The following is a 10947-nucleotide window of genomic DNA, read 5'->3' as shown; positions in this document are numbered from 1 at the left end:
GGTCTGTGGCTGGTGTGCAGGTGGGAGGTGGGGAACGGTGCACGCCCCTCATCATTGTAAGCGAAGACATTCAGACCTGACCCTGCCATCACACAGTCGGAGCCCTTCCTAGGACCATGTCCTCTGTTCTCCCAACAACCCCCTGAAAAGTCAACCAGGGAGGAATGAGTATTCCACTTATACAGAAGAACAGCTTAAATGCCTTATCGCTGGTCCACCTTGACCTCGATCCTGCCCTGGGGCTCCCAGTCAGGCCTGCTCTCCCCAGCCTCACCTGAGGAAAGGGGACCTGTCACTCTGGCTCCCACTCCGCCTCCTGCACCCTTCTGAGGTAAGCTCTCAATCGCTGCCCAAAGATGCAGGAAGTCACATTCTGTGCCTCCTTCCCCAACTCCACCGCACCGATGTGCTGATTCAACTCCCACTGGGCAGTCAGTTCTGGGTTTTGAGGTCACAGTGTAAAGGGCGAAGGCTGGCCTCCTTCCTGGCATGCTAGGAACACCGCACACTTGCTGTGCAGCCAGCACTTACCGACACTGGCTGTGTCTGGATGCCTACAAGGAGGGGGTAGGCAGGGTGTGCAGAGAAGACTCCCCATCTCCAGCTTTGCACTTCTCAGACTGGGAGGCACAAGAAAGCCACCCGATTTCCTGCAGGCTCCAGCTTGGCGTGGAAGCCAGGCTCCACCAACGCAGGCTCTGTAGCCTCAGACCAGCTGATTTTCCTCCTCGCCGACACCAATCCCCCATCTTGGGCGCTGGCTCTCCACAGGAGAGGGCACCCCCATTAACAAACCCGGGAGGACCGGCTGGGCCAGCCCCAGGGGACCATGTGGCTCCGGGTGGAATTACAGAGCGACAACTTTAAGAGATGGGCCAAGATCAATAAGGGGCTCTTCAGGCGGAATGGCAGGTGGTGACAGAGGAAGGAAGCGGGAGAGTCGCTGGTGGGGGAGGGTCAGCAGGGAGGCGGGGGAGGGGGGAGGGGGGGCCTTGGCGGAAGCCCAGACTCTGAGTGTGCTGCTGGAGCTGGAGCTGGAGCTGGAGCTGGAGCCCGAGCCGCCGGCTCCCAGCGCTCTGCTGACAGTGCAGGAGCAGCTGGGGCTCTTCCATAAGAGGAGATGTGATCCGAAGACAGAAGACAAGACCAGCACAGGCTGGGGTCCACCCCTTGGCAGGCTGGCTCAGAACAGAGAGATGCTCCTGATGGGGATTTTATCACACCGGAGGGAGTGCAAAATCAACACATCTGGCCTGGGTGTCCTCAGATGTTCCTACAGGGCAGGGAAGTGATCTTCGAGGCCTCCTTGGCCCATTTCCTGGCACTCTTGGCTCTCTCCACACGCCTCTCCAGACCACCCCAGCTTCGTTTCCAAGGAAAAGGGAAATCACTTTGCCTTGGGTTTTGTTTGTTTTTCAAAATTTTATTTAAATTCAATTTGCCAACATACTCTAACACCCTCTGCTCATCTCACATGTTTGGCTTGTTTGTTTATTCCTTATCTTAGTACCAGGAGCCTGAGGGGCCCATGAGGGTGGGGGTAGGGGGGTGGCAGCCAAGGATGGGGGTGCGGCCCTGGGCCTGGTTCCAACCCACAGTGCCTTGCCTTTATGAGGGACTTCAGCCACTATCTGAGCCAGAACCCTCTTACAAATGAAGAGGCAGCCCAAAAGAGGGGAAAGAACTTGCTCAGGATTGCCCAGTAAATTAGTGCTGGGGCAGTGCCCCACCCCCAATAACCCCTCCCCACCCCTCCCAGGCCTGGTTTCTAATCTCTAGGCGTTTGTACACCACCTCACAACACCTTGGAGTCTCAGTGAAGCTGCCATGAAACCAGGTGTCTGCACTTTAATTCAGAAAGGCTCCAAAAAAACAAAAACTGCCAGGTGGGAGGTTCTAGATGCAGTGATATTAGCAAATCACAGATGACATTTAACACTGGGTGACCCAAGGCTAGGGCCCACGGTGTCTGTCCTGCCAGTCCCCTCAGGCCTTAGGTGCTGGCCAGACCATGTAGGACCACAGACCCCTGTGATGGATGGGTGTACAAACCACCTGGGAGCCCAGAGGTGACTGCAGTTCCCAGAACCCAACTACTGGGAGCCTCAGGGTCTGGTCACAAGGGATGCCGCCTCTTTTTTTTTTTTTTTTTTTTTAAGATTTTATTTATTTATTCATGAGAGACACACACAGAGAGGCAGAGACACAGGCAGAGAGAGGAGCAGGCTCCATGCAGGGAGCCCAATGTGGGACTCGATCCCAGGTTTCCAGGATCACCGCCTGAACCGAAGGCAGGCACCCAACCATTGAGCCAGTCAGGCATCCTGAGATGCCACCTCTGTAAGTGGGATTTACCGCAGGAGAGGAACCTCCAACAGAGAGAAAACAATGACTAAACTGAACACAGGTCTCTAAGAGCATTACTCAGTTATTCACAGTTCCTGGCTCCCTCTCTTTACTAAACATCACTAAAACTCAAACTCTGCTTTTTATTTTTATTTTTTAAAGATTTTTTAGAAAGTAATCTCTACACCCAACGTGGGGCTTGAATTTACAATCTGAGTCCCATGATCTACTGGCTGAGTCAGCCAGGTACCCCTCAAACCCTTCTTTTTTTTTTTTTTTTTTTTCAAACCCTTCTTTTTAAATTGGCGATAAATATTGGGAAAGATTGCAATGTGTTCAGTTAAACGAAGAAAAGTCTGTGGTCCATTTCTGACAACCACAAAACATTTCAGAGTAAAAAAATTAGAAATTTACCACACTTATCGTAGCAAGCACAGTATATGTATAGAATTGTTGAATCAGTGTTATACACCTGAAGCTAATATAACACTGTTGTCAATGATACTTCAATTTTAAAAAAAAAAATTAGAAATCCATTTCTCAAATGAGGGGGTCCCACAGAAAAGGTAGTGGAAATGGATAAAATTGTCCCAACCTTTTCCCTGAAGAACTAAGGCCCTTCTGCATACTTTCTGCTAGAATCTAGTTTTAGCAAGAAACCTGCTAAATCAGTTTAGCGAGAAATCCCCTCCCCTAATAATCTGAACAAACTCCCCATCCCCACTACCCCCTAGGCAATACCCCTTAGGCTCCTGCCTGCCTCAGCCAGAGCCCACCCCAGACTTAATGTCTGCTCTTAGTGATTTTCCATCCGCCAATGCCCCCCCACCCAACTTGCTTCTTCACTATAAATCCCTCCTTGTTCTGGTTGTCTTGGGAATTGAGCCCAAGTCTATACTGGAGTCTCTTCTCCTACTGCAATAGCTTTTTTCGGTAAAAATCTATCTTCACTGCTTTAACTTCTGTCCGACCCTGTTTCTCTTTATGGTTGTTGGTAATGTGACCCAGATCTGAACTGGAACCAGCATCAGACTCACAGACATAACAACCAGGGTTGGTGCTATGCATCTAGACCTTTTGCCACCAGTCTGTTTGCTGGTTTGGGTATCTGATGATAATCCGACTCCAGAATCCACTGCTCTGGATAAATGTCCCCTGAAACACAGTGAGGACAGATTTTGATTCTTAGGATTCTGAGTATTCCCTAGATGCTGGGTCAGAGTCCCAAGCAAGCAGCTGTTTAACTGTTAGAGTCCTGGATAAACAGAGGCCAGGTGAGTCCTAGGCTTTTCTGATTAGAAGATGCCAGTCTCTGTAAGGAACAGAGGCTGGGTTAGAATCCCAGGCATTTCTGTTCGTAAGTGTAAAGGTACCGGTAGTCCAGAACAGGGAAGCTCTTCAACTGAACGAAAGCTCTCCTCAAACTCCTGCTGGCTATATCCTTCTGTAGCCAAATGCTGTCCACTTTCTTTCTCATTAGCAAAACTTTACTGAAAACTCTCTTTACAGTGGGCCCTCTGGGGGCTCTTGGGATTTGCCCAAATTAGTGCATTACCTAAGGGGAGCCCTAGGGCAATCAAGAACAAAATTTTCTGATGCACTGTAGTCTGCTTTGTTCAGTTGATATGAAGACACCAAAAAGCAACTAAATGATTCAAACCTCATTCAAACCATAGAAGTTGGGATCCCTGGGTTGCTCAGTGGTTTGGCGCCTGCCTTTGGCCCAGGGTGTGATCCTGGAGATCGAGTCCCGGAAGCTTCTCCCTCTGCCTGTGTCTCTGCCTCTGTCTCTCTGTCTCTCTCATGAATAAATAAATAAAACCTTTAAAAAAAAAAATAGAAGTTCTTGAACAATGTCTTCAGAGAATCTGTTCTCAGTAAACCCCTAGAACCCTTCACAGCACCCCCTCACGTTCCCCTCACAGTTCTTCATATCCATCCCTCTCTCCCAAAATATCCTTCACCATCACCACCCCCAGCCCCTCAACTGGCTGCAACTGTAAGACACACCAGACCCCCATCTCTTCTTGCAGATGAGGCCCAAGATGTGACCCATACCCATTCTCAAGCCAGGTTGACAGAAGAGACGCCATTTAAAACTTGGTCTCAGAATCAACATGTCATCATCAAGGACTCTCCTGACTCCTGAGAAAAAAGGAAAAGATTTGTTGAATATTATAGGGTGGTTCTGGGAGTATGCTCTCCAGATTCCCTGATTTAGATCAACTTCTCTACCTGTGGTTTGGTCTTGGGGATACCTCCCTTCAATTTGGAAAGGCCAAAGGACCACCATATCTGACGACTTTCAAGGATACCTCTAACTCCCATTAGAAAATGAAGAAAGTAAGAGAAAAATGACTAGAAGCCATCCCTCAGGTCTCTCTTGCCCAAATGGATTGGTCAGGTATTCAAAATTACAAACAAAGATGAAATGTGCCTAACGATCACCATTAAATAGAGACAGCAGGAAGGAGCACTTGGGGCTGGAGCTGACCTTCCATATTAGCCTCAGCTCTGGCCACAAGCTTTAGAAATAGTTGCAGACCAGAGCTTCATGACCCATTCCAGAGAAATAATATTAAATAATATTAACTGGCAAAAACGCAGACATGTCTAAGCGCCAGACAATAGCCCAGCATTACGAGGATAGTATTTCAAAACCATTGGAAATACAGAAGGCAAGCTTATGGCTTTGGGATTAAAAGATCTAGGAGGTCCTGAAAGTTTTAATCTATGGCAAATTCCAAAATCACCATCTTCCACCAATTGGGACACTTGCTGAAATTGTAAGAAAGAAGGGTGTTGGGTCTGGGAGTGCCAGGCCTCAAGAGGAAGGGAAAAGCCTGAGTCCCCTCCTCACCAGGACTCTCTCTTTCCGGAGAAAGAAACTCTCTTTCCAGGGAAGTAAGCTTCCAGTGCCCTCAAGCACCACCAAACTCACAAGGGGAAATAACCCTACATCCTCGAGGGCATCCCACCACGCTTCTCACTGACACCAGGGCAACTCGTTCTACCCTTAGCACCACGTTGTTTCCTGCCCCCTTCCTGAGGTCACCTTACCAGTGGTGAGTTTTGATAATTTACCTCCTGATCTGCCTCTGTCTCCACCCCTTAATATTTCCAGGGGACCTCCTGAAGCTCAGCGCAACTTCCTTGTCAGTTCTGCCACCCTGGAAGCCTGGTAGGAAGGAAGCTTCTCATGAGTTGGGAGATAAAAGGTCATCGTGCCCTAGAAGGATTCCTTCTACAAGTCCCTGATTCCTTCCTTTCATGTAAGTCTCCTACCGGCTCTGTCTGACTTCCCTGAGGGTCCTCTGCCCCCTTCAACTGACACCTCCTCACTGAATATAGAAATCAATTATTAACAGGATTCCCTCTTCTTTATGGACAAAGAAACCTCCACTAATATGGACACATAGAGATAGAGAACCCCCTAAGGTAAAGATAGATCTTTCCATGCCCCTCCCAGGATCCCTCAGTGTCATTTAAAGCCAGAAGGACTTGAAGGGCCCCACTCGATAATCCAAGGTTTGTTAGACAAAAGAACTTGTAATCCCCACTTCTAATCCCTGCAATACTCCCACTTTGGCCATTAAAAAGAACTAATGGTGGGGGGGGGGGTGCCTGGGTGGCTCAAGGGTTGAGCATCTGCCTTTGGCTCAGGGCGAGATCCCAGAGTCCTGGGATCAAGTCCCACATTGGGCTCCCCACAGGGAGCCTGCTTCTCCCTCTGCCTGCATCTCTGCCTCTCTGTCTCTCATGAATAAATAAATAAAATCTTAAAAAAAAAAAAACAGTACTTTTCTGCATCTTGACTTACCTCTCATGAAATCTTACTACTCTCTCCCTCTCACATCACCATATGTCACTCTCAAAACCCTGCCACCTTGCTTCCTTCACCCACCAATGGGATGCCCCATCATTGTGTCCTTAACACTAGACTATGATCCTGTCCTCAGCCAGATTAATCAGAACCCCAACCCCCACCCCCACCCCTCACCCCATCCCCCACCCCGCATATACATAGTGACCTCACTCTTCATTTCTTTTTCTTGTTTTTAATTTTATTTATTTATTCATGAGACACACACACAGAGAGAGAGAGAGAGAGAGAGAGAGAGAGAATGGCAGAGACACAGGCAGAGGGAGAAGCAGGCTCTATGCAGGACTCTGGGATCTCACTCTGGGCCGAAGGTAGGCGCTCAACCGCTGAGCCACCCAGGCATCCCTCACTCTTCATTTCAATGGCTCCTACCTCTGGAAGGAAGATGGAGCCTTTCTGGCTGAATATGCCATCACTGATCAACATAAACCTCTAGAATATTCAGCCCTGCCAAATGTCAAATCAGCCCTGGTTGCTGAGTTAATTGCTCTTACTTGGGCTTGCATAAGAGCAGAAGGAATAAAGGTTAACATATATACAGAACGTGAGTTGGGTTCATAAAACAGAGAGGACTCTTGACAGCAGCCAGTACCCCAGTCGAAAATGGACCCCAAACAGCAGAACTTCCAGAGGCACTGTTATTATCCCAGTAGATTATTATGGTAAAAACAGAGGAATGCAGCATGAAAAGATTCAGCTGAGATCTAAGGAAATAGATTTGACTGATCAGTACGCTAAATCAGCAGCCTCCTGCCTGACAACCCAAGAAACCCAAGCAGCTTCCAAGCCTTGGGACTGTGCCCTTGCATCCTGCTTTAAGAGCCTAGATCTCTGGTGGGATCATTCACCTTCCCTTGAGAGACAGTGCACTATTTTAGGACGACTCCTTAGGAAATCATAAAAGAAATCCATGTGGCCCAAATGGTAGCTTCAGACTCAGAGAGAACTGGATGGGGAAAGCTTGATATTTAAGCCACTCAGATGGACTTCGAAACACCAAGACGGCTGCTCCACAGTCTTTAAGTTAATCTCTTGAGTTATTGTGTGTGGTTTATACAATATGACTCATGGAAAAGCACAAAATGCAGGATATAGTAGACAAACAGTGGTCTGGACTGTGGCTCTCATTTGGACCAAGGGGTTGCTCCTTGCCTCAACTGCCAGAAACATAAATCTGGGAAAACCAGGCAAGGTGCAACAAGGAAGGGAAGTAGCTCCCCCTCCACCGTTTTAAACCATGGGATTACCCAGAACCAGAAAACCCTGACCTAGCCATCACTAAATCCAACATAAAAGCTCCCAGCCACTACTACAGGGGTCCCTGGAGATCCCTCCTGTGAATGGAAATTCCTACCTCGTTTCTCAGACCTAGCCTGTCCTACACAGAAACCACCTCCAGACACATCTTTTTTCCATCCTCAAAATTAGCATTCTTTGGTTATCCTCAACCACCAGATGATTATTTCTATGACTCCTGGCTAATTCCCGAGGATTCTGACTTTGTCTGGGGGAACCCAAGCGTCCTGGCTATTCCCTCCCAGCTGGGCCAGCTCTAGCTACCTCACCAATCTTCCCAGTCTCTTCATCTTACTCTATTTCCTGCCATCTTCCTGCATTCTTAAATTATTTCTAAAACAACCATCTCCCACTCAGGGTCACTTCACTCTCACTATAAGAACAAGAGGGATCCAGGACAACATGGATCCTCCCTACGGACATCTCAGTTCCTGGGAAGGTGGGGTAGAAAAAAAAGAGCCACAGAACCAGGCCCGTGTTCCATCCAGGACCTTGCTACTTTTTTGGGAAATGTTTGCCACTATTTAAGTACCATCCCCAGGAATCTATCACCTGGTACAAGAAGTTAGATTCAACAACAGGATCATCAATTCACTGAGGAAGCCATTCACCTTGTCTCCGGATAATATCCCTGATCAGTGACTGGCCAAAGTCAAGAAAACCAGCGAGCCATTCTCTATAACTTCAGTGCCCTCGATACGACCCTGGTTACAGAAGGGGGCACTTGCACAGTAGTCAGAGGTAATCATTACATTTTCAACCCCAACAGTCCACCAGACATCTTTGCCATAACCAGGAACATTGGAGAGGTGAATGAAGAAATTTTTCATTGCCATCCCAGCTCATGCTGCCATGGAAGGACAACAGGTCCTGGGATGTCTCATAGATCTCTGAAGGCCTATCAAGTTGGGTACACACATTGATTCTTTATTGAACTCTAATGTTCCTCTATTTATCTTCAAGGCACTCCTTTCATTAAAGGTCACAACAAGCAATTATCTACCGTCACCAAGATTCTAAACAAATAAATGGTGACCGCATAAGGAATGGACTTACGGGGATCCCTGGGTGGCGCAGCGGTTTAGTGCCTGCCTCTGGCCCAGGGCGTGATCCTGGAGACCCAGGATCAAATCCCAAGTCGGGCTCCCGGTGCATGGAGCCTGCTTCTCCCTCTGCCTATGTCTCTGCCTCTCTCTCTCTCTGTGACTATCATAAATAAAAAAATTTTAAAAAAAGGAATGAACTTAAGTTGAACGGAGGAAAGAAGAATTTCTCTTCTTCCCTTGAGCAAGAGGGGAAACTGACAAAGATTCTTTGATTGAATCTTTAGTTGGGATTCCCTGAACCTTCTCCCCAAGGAGGCCCTTCTGTGTACTTCCTTCTAGAATCCAGTTTAGCAAGAATCCTGCTAAGTCAGTTTATCCAGAATTTCCCACCCTGAGATCTTATCATGCTCAGCATCCCTTCTGCCCCCCAGGTGATATCTAATCGTCTGGGCCTCCTGCAGCCAACCTCCACCCCCATCCTCACCACCCCTCACCTCCCATTCCACTTGTTTTTTGGCTTTCCCCCCTCTTTAGGTTGTATTTGGAGTTGGAATTCTATACTGAAATCTCTCTTCCCCTACTGCAAGTTTTTTTTTTTTTTTTTTTTTTAACAAAATGTATCATTGCCAAGTTTAACTTTTGTTTTCTTTCTCAGTGGTCTTTTTCTGCACCTGCCAGGTCTCTCAACAGGCCATTTGCAAGCTCAGCCTGACCTCTCCCATTTCCGGGAGGTGAGGCAGCCTGGGCCACCCCAGGGCTCACTCTAGAGAAACCTGCCCTCAGGTAAGGGAAGTTCCCATCACCAGTGCTGGGAAGTGGCAGAGGAGAGGGAAGGTCTCCACCCTCCCGCTGGAGTCATCACCTCCTGACCTTGGGGCCAGTCTGTGGGGCCAGGACTGCACTTGCTCTCGCAGTATCTGTGGACTTTAGACCGGGGCCTTCCGCATCCGTGCAGAGGCATCCATGCAGACGGATCTCAAGCTGCTCAAGCTGGATCTCAGAACTAAATCTAGCATCTAGCACTTTCAGCTCCACTCTGTGGAAGTTTTGCCCACTGGCCCATCACCTCGTGGAACCGCACCGTTACATTTCACTTACACAAAACAGGGTCCTCTGCTTCAACAGCGGAAGCGTGGAGACAGCAGGGCGCCTGGATGGCTCAGTCGGTTAAGCGGTTAAGTGGCTGCCCCTAGGGCCAAGTCTTGATCCCTGGGTCCTTGGATGGAGTCTGGCATCTGGCCCTCTGCCCCTGCCTCTCTCCCTGTCTCTCATGAATAAATAAATAAAATCTTAAAAAAACAAAAAGTGTAGAGACAACAGAAGCATACCTAACCCTGGGCTGCCCTTTGCCCCGCATTCCAGGTAAGGACATGGAGGCGGCAGGTAAGCGGCTAAAAGTGCACCTGCCTCCCTCTGAAACCTGTCCTCTCGCCCTTGCAAGGTGCCCAACCTCACTGGGCAACTGAGGAGGGTCACTCAAGGACTCATGACGTCCTGAGGCTTTTGGAAAGACACACCATGAGGTTTCTGTTTATCCTTTTTTCCCCCTAAGACAGACCCTCGGGTCCCTGTTCCCTCGGCCCCCCTCCCTGCCCTCCGCTGCCTTAGTATCCCTCCCTACGCACCCGCCAGGTGGGAGAAAGAAGAGTCTTCCTCCCTCCTGGCTCCCTTCCTCTCCAGGGGGTCGCTGGGGAGGGGGTGGGAACGTCAAACCCGCTCTCCAGAAGCAAGGTGGGAGCGACGGGAGCGGGCAGGGAAGGGCTGCCTCCTTCTGGGGAGAGTCAAAGGGCCGCCCGTTGGACTCCGCCGCCGGCACCTGCTACGGAGAAGCCCTGGGGCTGAGGCGCCGCCCCCGCCCCCGCCGGGCGGGCGCGCGGAGAGAGCGCTGGCCCTTTAAGAGCGGCGGCCCCGGCGCGCGGGGAGGAGGCTTGGGAGCGCCCCGAGCTGCGCCCAACTCGCCGGGGACGTCGGGCGCCGGCTCCCGGGCTCGTCCACTCGCTCCGGCCGGCTGCCTGCGCCTCCTCCCGGGACTGCGCGGGGGCCCGGGCCCGGGCGGGCGCGGGGCGAGCAGAGTCCCCGGGCGGGGGGCGCGCGCTCTGGGCAGCACCCGGCCCCGGGCATGGACGGAGGGAGCTGGGCGCGCAGGGGGCGCCGCGGGGCCGGGCGGCCGGAGCGCTGAGCCAGACAAAGGCTCGGGAGTCGCGCTCGCTCCGGGGAGCCGGGCCCGGGCGCGGAGGCTGCGGGACCCCGCGGCGGGCGGCTCCGGCCGGCGCCCCCCGCGGACCTGCCCCGCCCGCTGCTCCCCGGGCGTGGGAATTTGCCGAGCGGACCCCGGCGGCTCCGGCGGGGCCCGGGACCCCGAGGTCTGCCGCGCGC

At 50.7% G+C, this 10947-nt stretch overlaps 1 long non-coding RNA gene across 1 annotated transcript; it reads right to left on the bottom strand.

Moving 5' to 3' along the window:
- Positions 1-4355: 4355 nt before the first annotated feature.
- On the bottom strand, positions 4356-10375 carry LOC111092702. Its single transcript, XR_005355713.1, has 3 exons — positions 9670-10375; positions 5431-5524; positions 4356-4491 (listed from the first exon to the last, which is right to left on the bottom strand). It is a non-coding gene; the product is annotated as an uncharacterized LOC111092702 (long non-coding RNA).
- Positions 10376-10947: the final 572 nt, after the last annotated feature.

The sequence above is a fragment of the Canis lupus genome, chromosome 2 (genome assembly GCF_011100685.1).
Source record: "Canis lupus familiaris isolate Mischka breed German Shepherd chromosome 2, alternate assembly UU_Cfam_GSD_1.0, whole genome shotgun sequence".
NCBI classification, from domain to species: domain Eukaryota; kingdom Metazoa; phylum Chordata; class Mammalia; order Carnivora; family Canidae; genus Canis; species Canis lupus.
This window is presented reverse-complemented; position numbering and strand designations above follow the sequence as displayed.